General features: G+C 43.1%; 1 non-coding gene across 1 annotated transcript; it reads right to left on the bottom strand.

Annotated features, from left to right (window-relative positions):
- Positions 1-500: 500 nt before the first annotated feature.
- LOC119931016 lies at positions 501-638 on the bottom strand. Its single transcript, XR_005451886.1, has one exon. It is a non-coding gene; the product is annotated as a small nucleolar RNA SNORA7 (small nucleolar RNA).
- Positions 639-13,737: the final 13,099 nt, after the last annotated feature.

The raw sequence follows: 13,737 nt of genomic DNA, 5'->3' as shown, positions 1-13,737 counted from the left end.
TCCCAGCGCTTAGAACGGTGCTTGGCCACAGTAAGCACTTAACAAATACCAGAATTATTATTATTATTATTATAATCTTGGGCTGAGATTTGAGTACGTTCATTCATTCAATCATATTTATTGAGAGCTTAGTGCGTGTGGAGCACTGTACTGAGCGCTTGGGAGAGTACGATACAATAATAAACAGACACACTCTGTGCCCACAATGAGTTTACAGTCTAGAAATAGTTGGATGCTTCTTAATTGAGTACAGTGCCTGACCTTTTTTATGGTATTTGTTGTCTTATGCTATGGAGTTGTCTCCAACCCATAGAGACACCATGGATACATCTCTCCCAGAATGCCCACCTCCACCTGCAATCGTTCTGGTAGTGTACCCAGAGAGTTTTCTTGGTAAAAATATGGAAGTGGTTTACCATTGCCTCTTTCTGTGCAATAAACTTGAGTCTCCACTCTCTCCTCTCTCCCATGCCGCTGCTGCCCAGCACAGGGGAGTTTTGACTTGTAGCAGATTGCCTTCCACTCGCTAGCCACTGCCCAAGCTAGGAATGGAATGAGTATGCCTCTGCTTGACTCTCCCTCCCATAGTTGAGACTGGGAGAGTACTGGAAACTCTCCAGGTGCGTCCCTGAGAGGGGTATGGCATTTATTAAGTGCTTACTATGGGCTAGACACTGTTTAGAGCCCTGGGGTAGATACAAGCTAATCAGAAGGTACACAGTTCCCGTCCCACAAAGGGCTTTAGAGCCTTAATCTCTATTTTATGAGAAGCAGCGTGGCTCAGTGGAAAGAGCACAGGCTTTGGAGTCAGAGTTCACGGGTTCAAATCCCGGCTCTTCCACTTGTCAGCTGTGTGACTTTGGGCAAGTCACTTAACTTCTCTGTGCCTCAGTTACCTCCTCTGTAAAATGGGGATTAAGACTGTGAGCCCCCCGTGGGACAACCTGATCACCTTATAAACTCCCCAGCACTTAGAACAGTGCCTTGCACATAGTAAGTGCTTAATAAATGCCATTATTATTATTATTATTTTACAGGAGAGGGAACTGAGGCCCAGAGAATTAAGTAGCTTGCCAAGGTCACACAGTAGACATGTGGTCATTCTGATTCCCAGGCTCAGGCTTTATCCACTAGGACATACTGCTTCTGTATGTGTCCCTGCCCTATGTGGGATAGGCAATGGGGCAAGAAGAAGCATGGCTTAGTGGAAAGAGAATGGGCTTGGGAGTCAGAGGCCCTGGTTTCTAAATCTGGCTCTGCTACATGCTTGCTGTGTGACTTTGGGCAACTCACGTAACTTCTCTGGGCCTCACTTCCCTCCTCTGCAAAATGGGGATTCAGTTCTCCCTCCCGCCTACTTAGACTGGCAGCCCCGCGCGGGACAGGGACTGTGTCCATCGGGATCAATTGTATCTAGCCCAGCATTTAGAAGAGTACTTGCCACAAGTAAGCACTAAACATATACTATCATTATTATTGAGCACTTACTGTGTCCAGAGCACTGTACTAAACAATAAGAATCCCAGAAACCTTGATTCTTTGCCCAAGCTTCACTTGCTGCACAAGGCTGGTGTGCTATGGACTGATACTGGAGGTAACACGACCGTGCTGGAAAAGGGGAGTTAGGTTCAAAGAGAGGGGGATCTAAGTGTCTGAGTGACCCCAGTAGCGCTGTAGAATGTAAGGTAGAAATGTAAAGAAGAATGTAAGGTGAACATCAGGGATGCAGATAAGGTGAAAAGGTTAGGTGTCGGAGAAACGGTCAGGCCTGCTAAATGGGCACGGGACACTGCTAAAGATCAGCTATAGTGGAAAAGATACTGATCACCCCAAGAAAAAGAGAAGATGGTTGAGTTAGGAGGTGGGGATCGCAAGCCTCTAGTTGAAACCGGTTGACGCCAGGTGGTAGGGAATCGGTGAGGGGGACAGAGGATAAGGAAGGGGGGCTACCCAGCCACCCTTTAGGTTATAAATAAATTAGAAAAGCCACATGGCCTAGTGGAATTCAGAAGGACCTAGGTTCTCATCCCGCCTCTGCCACTTGTCTGCTGGGTGACCTTGAAACAGTCACTTCACTTCTCTGTGCCTCGGTTACCTCATCTGGGGATTAAGACTGGGAGTCCCACGTGGGACGTGGATTGTGTTTAACCTGATTACCTTGTATCTACCCCAGCGCTTAGTACAGTGTCTGGAAGAAAGAAAGCACTAACAAATACCATTCATTAGAAAAATAAATAACGATATCAAGCTGTATTGAGTCTTCTCGCCTGTTGGTGGTCAGGTGGAAAGATTCCCTTTGGGGTGCCCCCAAAGGAATGAGGGGGAGCATAGCAATGGGATTCAGAAGGTCACGGGTTCTAATTCCTACTCGGTCGCTAGTCTGCTGTGTGACCCTGGGCAAGTCACTTCACTTCTCTGTGCCTCAGTTCCCTCACCTGTTAAATGGGGATGAGACTGTGAGTCCCACATAGGACAGGGACTGTGTCCAACTTGATTTGTTTGTAGCTACCCCAGTGCTTAGTTCAGTGCCTGGCACATAGACAGCACTTAACAAATACCGTCATTATAGCAATAAAAGTCATTCTTGTGCCATCCACGGGGCTTGGGTTCTTTGCTACAGACGGGAACATTCCCAGAGTTCTCAGCCACCGGCGACCGGTTTTCCCATAACATGGATGTGGCAATAACCTGACATGGGACAAAATAGAATTTTCTCAAATAACAGATACAATAAATGGAATCTAATTAATAGAATACTAATTACTCTAAAGAGAATGCTGAATACAATGAATCGAATATTAACTTCAATTAATGAAGCACCAAATGTAATCAGTAGAGTACTTAACACAATGAAAAGAATACTAAATATGATGAATAGTATGCTCAACACCTGAAATGGGATATTAATTATGACTAAGATAGTAAACATATTTAGTAGAACACTACATATAATGAGTAACACACATGCAACTATTAAATCCTACCAATAGAATATTAAACAGTGAATAGAATACTAATTATAATAAATCATTTTCTAAGTTCCATGAATAGAAGACTAATTACAATGAAGAGACTATGAAATATGATCATTGTAGCTCTAGGTACAATGGAAATACTAAATACGGTAAGTTCGTCATTTCATTATGCTCGGTTACTTGTAAATTCAACAGATGAGGTTGTGTAGGGCAAAGACACTGTAAATTCCAACATTTTGGTTATGTGAGTGTGTTCATAAAATCTAGGTTCTAATCCTGGCTCTGCCATCAAGACCCTGCTGTGTGACCTTGGGCAAGTCACTTAACTTCTCTGGGCCTCAGTTCCCTCACCTGCAAAATGGAGATTCAAAGCCTATTTTGCCTCCTTCTGAGATTGTGAGCCCCTTGTGGGACCGGATTATCTTGTATCTACCCTAGTGCTTAGTACAGTGCTTAGCACGTAGTAAGCTTTTAATAAATACCACACTTATTATGCAATACCTCAGAGCTGAACTTCTGGGACCACCAAAGTAGAAGAGAACCAACAAATATGAGACATTCAAATACGATACGGACATAAATGCAAATAGATTTGTCTGGCATGGAAAAATGCAAAGGCAATTCAGTATTCAAAAAACAATTACATTTCAAAATCAATAACACAATTATGATTTCTCTTAGTTCTCCCCTTTGGCAGAGAGGAGTTACCCACATTCCCAACCCCACCACGATCACCAAGACGTAGTCTTTTGCTGGGCCGCCCTGAGAAATGCTTGAAAGGCTTACTGTTTTCAAACAATCAATCAGTCGATCAATCATATTGAGGGCTTACTGTGTGCAGAACACTGTACCAAACGCTTGGGAGAGTACAGTATAACAATATACAGACACATTCCCTGCCCGTACCTCGTTTTTGCCTGTCCCGCCGTCAACCCCCGGCCCTCATCCTTCTATAGCTTTAATTCTATTTGTTCTGACGATTTTGACACCTGTCTACATGTTTTGTTTTGTTGTCTGTCTCCCCCTTCTCGACCGTGAGCCCGTTGTTGGGTAGGGACTGTCTCTATATGTTGCCAACTTGTACTTCCCAAGCGCTTAGTACAGTGCTCTGCACACAGTAAGCGCTCAATAAATACGACTGAATGAATGGTGAGTGGGGGAGACAGATATTAATATAAATGAATAAATTGTGGATACGTATCTAAGTGCTGTGGGGCTGGCAGAGAAGGAGGTGAATAAAGGGAGCAAATCAGGGTGGCTCAAAGGGGAGTGGGAGAAAAGGAAATGAGGACTTAGTCAGGGAAGGCCTCTTGGAGGAGATAATAATAAAATAATGATGACGGCATTTGTTGATGATGATGGTATTTGTTAAGCGTTTACTATGTACGAAGCACTGTTCTAAGCGCTGGGGGATACACAAGGTAATCAGGTTGCCCCACGTGGGGCTCACAGTCTTAATCCCCATTTTACAAATGAGGTAACTGAGGCCCAGAGAAGTGAAGTGACTTGCCCAAAGTCACACAGCTGACAAGTAGCAGAGCCGGGATTAGAACCCATGACCTCTGACTCCCAAGCCCATTCTCTTTCCACAGAGCCACGCTGCTTCTCATAAGAAGGCTGCGAAGGTGGGGAGAGTTGGATATGAAGAAGGAGGTTGTTTTCTCTAGACTGTGAGCCCACTGTTGGGTAGGGACTGTCTCTATATGTTGCCAGCTTGTACTTCCCAAGCGCTTAGTACAGTGCTCTGCACACAGTAAGCGCTAAATAAATACGATTGATTGATTGATTGATTTTCACTTTGGTGTCCTTGTTTCACAATTCTGTAGATTCTGCTCAAAAAGAGCCAGTCTTTCTCCACGGTGCTGCACCATGCAGCTGGCCAGTGTTTCCATTATACATGTTTTACCAAAAATTGCAAGCGTGATATATAAAGGAATTATTTTGAAGAGCTCCTTGGCAGAAAAATATGCTCTCTAAAATGTACAACTCTGTGAGCAGAAGTTTCAAGAGGGTCAGGAAACAAAGCAAAAATATCACTAAGTGCAGCAGACTACGAACCGAGCTGCGCAACAGGGAATAAGGTTTGTGTGACCTTAGTGGGGTCGAGGTGGTATTCCATGTTGGCCTTTTCTGCCATACAAACACCCGTGGGCCATATAGATGTATAGGGCCATATATATGTTCGTTCATTCATTTCATTCAATCGTATTTATTACGTATTCAATCATATTTACTAGGGAAGCAGAGTGGCTTAGTGGGAAGAGCACGGCCTTGGGAGTCAGAGGTCATGGGTTCTAACCTCGGCTCCGCCACCTGTCAGCTTTGTGACTATGGGCAAGTCACTTAACTTCTCTGTGCTTCAGTTACCTCATCTGCAAAATGGGGAATAAGACTGTGAGCCCCATGTGGAACAACCTGATTACCTTGTATTTACCCCAACGTTTAGAACAGTGCTTGGCACATAGTAAGTGCTTAACAAATACCGCAATTATTATTATTATATTAATTATACATTATTAAATATTTATGAATAGTGATTAATTATATTAATTAATGGTGTATTATTAATTGATACTATTATTAATAATAATAATTGTGGTATTTGTTAAGTGCTAACTATGTGCCAGGCACTGTACTAAGCACTGGGGTGGATACCAGCAAATCGGGTTGACATAGTTCCCGTCCCATGTGGTGCTTGCAGTCTCAATTCACAGAGAAGTGAAGTGACTTACCCAAGGTCATACAGCAGACAAGTGGCAGAGCTGGGATTATTCATTCATTCAATCACATTTATTGAGGGCTTACTGTGTGCAGAGTACTGTACTAAGCGCTTTAATGATGGTATTTGTTAAGCGCTTATTATGTGCCAAGCACCATTCTAAGCACTGGGGTAGATACCTCATCTGTAAAATGGGGATGAAGACTGTGAGCCCCCTGTGGAACAACCTGATCACCTTGTAACCTCCCCAGCGCTTAGAACAGTGCTTTGTACAGAGTAAGCGCTTAATAAATGCTATTATTGTTATTATTATTATTATTATTACAAGGTAATCAGGTTGTCCCATGTGGGGCTCACACTTTTAATCCCCATTTTACAGATGAGGTCCCTGAGGCACAGAGAAGTTAAATAACTTGCCCAAAGTCACACAGCTGACAACTGGTAGAGCCAGGATTCGAACCCACGACCTCTGACTCCCAAGCCTGGGCTCTTTCCACTGAGCCACACTGCTTCAGACTCCCAGGCTCTGAGTCTATCTGCTGTGCCACGCTGCTTCCCATACACAATCCCAGATACACTGGACCCACAGAAAGGTTGTCCCTTGCTGTGTCCTTGAACACAGTGCCTGGTGACCTAAACTGCATCAAAGGAATAATCTTCAAATTCTATCAGCTGGACATTTGAATTTGATGAAATTTACGGGTGCATTTGTTAAGCACTTACTAAGTGCCAGTCACTGTTCTAAGCGGCGGGGTAGATACAAGACAATCAGGTTTGACACAACCCATGTCCCACATAGGGCTCACAGTCTTAAACCCCATTTTACAGATGATGTAACTGAGGCACAGAGAAGTTAAGTGACTTGTCCATGGCCACGCAGCTGACAAGTGGCAGACCCAGGACTGGAACCCAGGTCCTTTTGAATCCCAGTCCCGTGCTCTGTCCACCAGGCCATGCTGCTTCCCCCAATGGTTATGCACATAATGTGTTTTGCCAAAAAAGTTTGCAAAGTAAAATCAGTCTCCCGTCTTGCTTGAAATTAATATGCTCCGATGTTAATGTTCATTGTAAAATCAAATAGATGAAATTTACAAAAGGTGCATCTTCCAAAATTTCAAATTTATAAGCATTTTCCCTTAGCTTTAGCAATAAAATGGAAAAGATCTTCCCAATCGTAAGTTGGGAGCCGTGGAAAAAAGACAAAAATATCTAAGACCTGTGCTGAGACCCCTTATTGGGGCCAAGGCCAAAACACCTAAAACTTGATAGATGAAATTTACAAAAGACACATCTTCCAAAATTTCAGATTTATAAGCATTTTCCCTTAGCTTTAGCAATAAAATGGAAAAGATCTTCCCAATCGTAAGTTGGGAGCCGTGGAACAAAGACAAAAATATCTAAGACCTGTGCTGAGACCCCTTATTGGGGCCGAGGCCAAAGCACCTAAGACTTGATAGATGAAATTTACAAAAGACACATCTTCCAAAATTTCAAATTTATAAGCATTTTCCCTTAGCTTTGGCAATAAAATGGAAAAGATCTTCCCAATCGTAAGTTGGGAGCCGTGGAACAAAGACAAAAATATCTAAGACCTGTGCTGAGACCCCTTATTGTGGCAGAGGCCAAAGCACCTAAGACTTGGTGGATGAAATTTACAAGACACATCTTCCAAAATTTCAAATTTATAAGCATTTTCCCTTAGCTTTGGCAATAAAGTGGAAAAGATCTTCCCAATCGTAAGTTGGGAGCCGTGGAACAAAAACAAAAATATCTAAGACCTGCGCTGAGACCCCTTATTGGGGCCGAGGCCAAAGCACCTAAGACTTGATAAATGAAATTTACAAAAGACACATCTTCCAAAATTTCAAGTTTATAAGCATTTTCCCTTAGCTTTAGCAATAAAATGGAAAAGAGCTTCCCAATCGTAAGTTGGGAACCGTGGAACAAAGACAAAAATATCTAAGACCTGTGCTGAGAACCCTTATTGGAGCCGAGGCCAAAGCACCTAAGACTTGATAGATGAAAATTACAAAAGACACATCTTCCAAAATTTCAAATTTATAAGCATTTTCCCTTAGCTTTAGCAATAAAATGGAAAACAGCTTCCCAATCGTAAGTTGGGAGCCATGGAACAAAGACAAAAATATCTAAGACTTGTGCTGTGACCCCTTATTGGGGCCGAGGCCAAAACACCTAAGACTTGAACCAAGATGGCATGGTGCGGAGGGGGCAGACTCCTTGAAACTCCTCTGATGTGGGAAAACTTGGGAAAGCCAGTCGGATTGGAATTTGGTGCCGTGACTCAGATGACCGCGCCTGACAACGGTCCGGAGCAGTCCACCTCTGTGACCCTCAAGCGCGGCCGCAGAGGTTTGAACCCAACAAGACACACTGGCTTCTAGCTTGTACTTCCCAAGCGCATTTGTACTTCCCAAGCGCTTAATACAGTGCTCTGCACACAGTAAGCGCTCAATAAATACGATTGATTGATTGATTGAATAAGGTCAAGAAAAGGGATTATCATTTAAACGCCTCCCGGAGAGCCTATCTTTGCCTCAGCAGTTCCCAAAATCCAGAGCCGTGGGAGAGCGTGGATCCTACCCAGCCTCAAAAGATGCTCTCGATTAACCAGCGGTGGAATAATAATAATAATAATGATGGTATTTGTTAAGCGGTTACTATGTGCAAAGCACTGTTCTAAGCGCTGGGGAGGTTACAAGGTGATCAGGTCGTCCCACGGGGCGCTCACAGTTTTAATCCCCATTTTCCAGATGAGGGAACTGAGGCACAGAGAAGTTAAGTGACTTACCCAAAGTCACACAGCTGACAGTTGGCAGAGCTGGGATTCATTCAGTCGTATGTATTGAGCGCTTACTGTGTGCAGAGCACTGTACTAAGCGCTTGGGAAGTCCAAGTTGGCAACATATAGAGACGGTCGCTACCCAACAGCAGGCTCACAGTCTAGAAGGGGGAGACAGCCAACACAACAAAACATATTAACAAAATAAAAGAAATAGAATAAATATGTACAAGTAAAATAGAGTAATAAATACGTACAAACATATATACAGGTGCTGTGGGGAGGGGAAGGAGGTGAGGCGGGGGAGGGGGAGGAGGGGGAAAATAATACTAATAATCATATAAAGATATAAAGATATCTTTTAGACTGTGAGCCCACTCTTTTAGACTGTGAGCCCACTGTTGGGTAGGGACTGTCTCTATATGTTGCCAATTTGTACTTCCCAAGCGCTTAGTACAGTGCTCTGCACATAGTAAGCGCTCAATAAATACGATTGATGATGATGATAAAGATATGACTGAGATTTTTCATTTTATAAACCAAAGACAGCATCTGAATGACATTATTAAAATATGACTTTGCAACAAATTCTTGGGGCTTTTGTCTTTTATCTTCTCTAGGTTCTGGGACTGTCTGGGACTGTTCTGGGATCTGAACCCACGACCTCCGACTCCCAAGCCCGTGCTCTCTCCATTAAGCCACTCTGCTTGAGCGCATACTATGTGCAGATCACTGTTACGTTGCCAATTTGTACTTCCTAAGCGCTTAATACAGTGCTCTGCACATAGTAAGCGCTCAATAAATACGATTGATGATGTTCTAAACGCTGGAGAGAGTACAATTCAGGAGAATTAGCAGACACGTCCCCTGCCCATAATGAGTTCACAGTCCCTACAATTTGTACTTCCCAAGCGCTTAGTACAGTGCTCTGCACATAGTAAGTGCTCAATAAATACGATTGATTGATTGATTGATTGATCCCTAGGGGGGAGACTGGCATTAATATTGGATTCTGATCCCGCTTCTGCCGCTCGTCAGCTGTGTGACTGTAATAAAAACGATGATGATGACGGTATTTGTTAAGCGCTTACTATGTGCAAAGCACTGTTCTAAGCGCTTAGGAGAGTACAGCAAAAGTATTCATGACCCACGTACTCAGGAATTTACAATCTGGTAGGGAGAGCTAGCTTGTGAGCTATGACTAGTTTATTAATAATAATAATGGTACTTGTTCAGTGCTTACTATATTCATTCGGAGAGGTTGGAAATGACTCAATGGAGAAATGCCATAGAATGACTGATCTGGTTGTCTCACGGGGGGGCTCACAGTCTTAATCCCCATTTTACAGATGAGGGAACAGAGGCACAGAGAAGTTAAGCGACTTGCCCAAAGTCACACAGCTGACAATGGGCAGAGCAGGAATTTGAACCCGTGACCTCTATTACTCTATTTATTTATTTATTTATTTTGCTTGTACATATCTATCCTATTTATTTTATTTTGTTAGTATGTTTGGTTTTGTTCTCTGTCTCCCCCTTTTAGACTGTGAGCCCACTGTTGGGTAGGGACTGTCTCTAGATGTTGCCAATTTGTACTTCCCAAGCGCTTAGTACAGTGCTCTGCACATAGTAAGCGCTCAATAAATACGATTGTTGATGATGATGATGATGATGATGAGTCAATCTTATGTACTGAGCACTTGCTGTGTGCAGAGCACTGGACTAGGCGCTCGGAAAGCACAACTGGGCAACAAATAGAGACGGCCCCTACCCAACAACGGGCTCACAGTCTAGAAGCAGCGTGGCTCAGTGGGAAGAGCCCGGGCTTTGGAGTCAGAGGTCATGGGTTCGAGTCCCGGCTCCGCCCCATGTCTGCTGTGTGACCTTGGGCAAGTCACTTAATTTCTCTGGGCCCCTGTTACCTCATCTGTAAAATGGGGATGACGACTGTGAGCCCCCCGTGGGACAACCTGATCACCTTGTATCCCCCCTAGCGCTTAGAACAGTGCTTGGCACATAGTAAGCGCTTAACAAATGCCATCATCATCATTATTATTATTATTATTAGAAGGGCTATGTGCCAGGCACTGAACTAAGTGCTGGGGTGGATACAGGCAAATTGGGTTGGACCCAATGTCCCACCTGGGACTTCCAGCCTTAATCCCCATTTTCCAGATGAGGTTTTGTTTTGTTGTCTGTCTCCCCCTTCTAGACTGCGAACCCATTGTCGGGTAGGGACCGTCTCTATGCGTTGCCGACTTCTACTTCCCCAGCGCTTAGTACAGTGCTCTGCACACAGTAAGCGCTCAATAAATACGAGAAGCAGCATGGCTCAGTGGAAAGAGCCCGGGCTTTGGAGTCAGAGGTCACGGGTTCAAATCCCTGCTCTGCCCATTGTCAGCGGTGTGACTTTGGGCAAGTCACTTCACTTCTCTGGGCCTCTGTTCCCTCATCTGTAAAATGGGGATTAAGACTGGGAGCCCCCCATGAGACAACCTGATCAGTCATTCTATGGCATTTCTCCACTGAGTCATTTCCAACCTCTCCTCTTTTTATCCCCCTTTACTAGCATTTCTAGCTAGCATCTAGCTAGCATTACTAGCATCTCTATTTATTTATTTATTTATTTATTTATTTATTTATTTGTTTATTCATTTTATTTGTACATATCTGTTCTATTTATTTTATTTTGTTAGTATGTTTGGTTTTGTTCTCTGTCTCCCCCTTTTAGACTGTGAGCCCACTGTTGGGTAGGGACTGTCTCTATATGTTGCCAATTTGTACTTCCCAAGCGCTTAGTACGGTGCTCTGCACATAGTAAGCGCTCAATAAATACGATTGATGATGATGATGATGATTTCAACACTTCTTCTCCACTGAGGCATTTGAAAACTCCCACTCCCCTGGGGAATTTCCGAACACGTCTTTATACTCCATTACTGCCTCCTCTCTGGAATCGATTTGGGTGTCCGTTTTCCCCACTAGATTGTAGACTCCTTGAGAACCGGGATTAGAGAGGGAGCATAACCTAGTGATTACAGCATAAACCCGGGAGTCAGAGGGACCTGGGTTCTAATCCCGCTTCTGCCACTTGTCTGTTGTGTGACCTTGGGCAAGTCACTTCACTTCCCCGTGCCTCAGTTAACTCCTCTGTAAAATGGTGATTAATGCCGTGGGCCCCATGAGGGACTGGACTATTTCTAACCTCATTAACTTGTATCTTCCCCGATGCTTAACAAATATCATAAAAAAGGAGGATTATGCCTACTAATTCTATTGTGCTCTCTCAAGTACTTAGGAAGAGACTTTGTACTCAGTAGGTGCTGGGTAAATACTTTGGATTGATTGAACACTTACAAATAATAATAATGATAATAATAATATAATTATAATTATATATTATATAATAATAATAATAATAATGACTGATCTGTCAACTCCAGCGGTTAGAACAGTGCTTTGCGCATAGTAAGTGCCTATTAAATGTCATCATTCCTATTATTATGATTGAATGAATGAGGGAATGAACGAAACTGAAGCCTAGAGAAGTGAAGTGACTTGCCCCAAATCACAGAGCAGAGAAATGGAGGAGTCAGGATGAGGCGGAGGAGATTGGCAAGGAAAAATGTGGAAATAAAATTGAGTAGCGGTCGGAGGAAGGCGGCCAAAAACCGTCCGGCCTCTCCGCGTTATGTCAGCGGCCTCTCTATGTGGCTCAGTGGAAAGAGCCCGGGCTTTGGAGTCCGAGGTCATGGGTTCAAATTCCGCCTCCGCCAACTGTCAGCTGGGTGACTTTGGGCAAGTCATTTCACTTCTCTGGGCCTCAGTTCCCTCACCTGGAAAATGGGGATTAAGACTGTGAGCCCCCCCGTGGGACAACCTGATCACCTTGTAACCTCCCAAGTGCTTAGAACAGCGCTTTGCACACAGTAAGTGCTTAACTAATACCATCAATATTATTATTAGAGAAGCGGCGTGGCTCAGTGGAAAGAGCCTGGGCTTTGGAGTCCGAGGTCATGGGTTCAAATTCTGCCTCCGCCAACTGTCAGCTGGGTGACTTTGGTCAAGTCACTTCACTTCTCTGGGCCTCAGTTACCTCACCTGTAAAACGGGGATTAAGACTGTGAGCCCCCCGTGGGACAACCTGATCACCTTGTAACCTCCCCAGCGCTTAGAACAGTGCTTTGCACACAGTAAGCGCTTAACAAATACCATCAATATTATTATTAGAGAAGCAGCGTGGCTGAGTGGAAAGATCACGGGGTTTGAAGCCAAAGGTCATGGGTTCAAATCTCGGCTCCGCCAACTGTCAGCTGTGTGACTTTGGTCAAGTCACTTCACTTCTCTGAGCCTCAGTTACCTCACCTGTAAAATGGGGATTAAGACTGTGAGCCCCCCGGGGGACAATCTGATCACCTTGTAACCGCCCCGGCGCTTAGAACAGCGCTTTGCACATAGTAAGCACTTAACAAATACCATCATTAGTATTAGAACAGTGCTTTGCACATAGTAAGCGCTTAATCAATACCATCATTACTATCAGAACAGTGCTTTGCACGTAGTAAATGCTTAGCAAATACCATCATTACTATTAGAACAGTGCTTTGCACATAGTAAGCGCTTAACCAATACCATCATTACTATTAGAACAGCGCTTTGCACATAGTAAGCATTTAACCAATACCATCATTACCATTAGAACAGCGCTTTATACATAGTAAGCGCTTAACCAATACCATCATTACTATTAGAACAGCGCTTTGGACATAGTAAGCCCTTAACCAATACCACCGTTACTATTAGAACAGTGCTTTGCACATAGTAAGCGCTTAATACATGCCATTATTATTATTATCAAATACCATCATTACTATTAGAACAGTGTTTTGCACATAGTAAGCGCTTAATAAATGCCATTATTATTATTAACAAATATCATCATTACTATTATTATTATTAACAAATACCATCATTATTAATAGAACAGTGCTTTGCACATAGTAAGTGCTTAATAAATGTCGTTATTATTATTATTATTATTAACAGATACCATCATTACTATTATTATTATTAACAAATACCATCATTACTATCATTATTATTAACAAATGCCATCATTACTATTAGAACAGTGCTCTGCACATAGTAAGCGCTTAATAAATGCCATTATTATTATTATTATTAACAAATACCATCATTACTATTATTATTATTATTATTATTAACAAATACCATCATTACTA

The sequence above is a fragment of the Tachyglossus aculeatus genome, chromosome 7, assembly GCF_015852505.1.
Source record: "Tachyglossus aculeatus isolate mTacAcu1 chromosome 7, mTacAcu1.pri, whole genome shotgun sequence".
Taxonomy (NCBI): Eukaryota; Metazoa; Chordata; class Mammalia; order Monotremata; family Tachyglossidae; genus Tachyglossus; species Tachyglossus aculeatus.
Note: the sequence above shows the minus strand (reverse complement) of the source record. Positions and strands in the feature narration are given on the sequence as shown.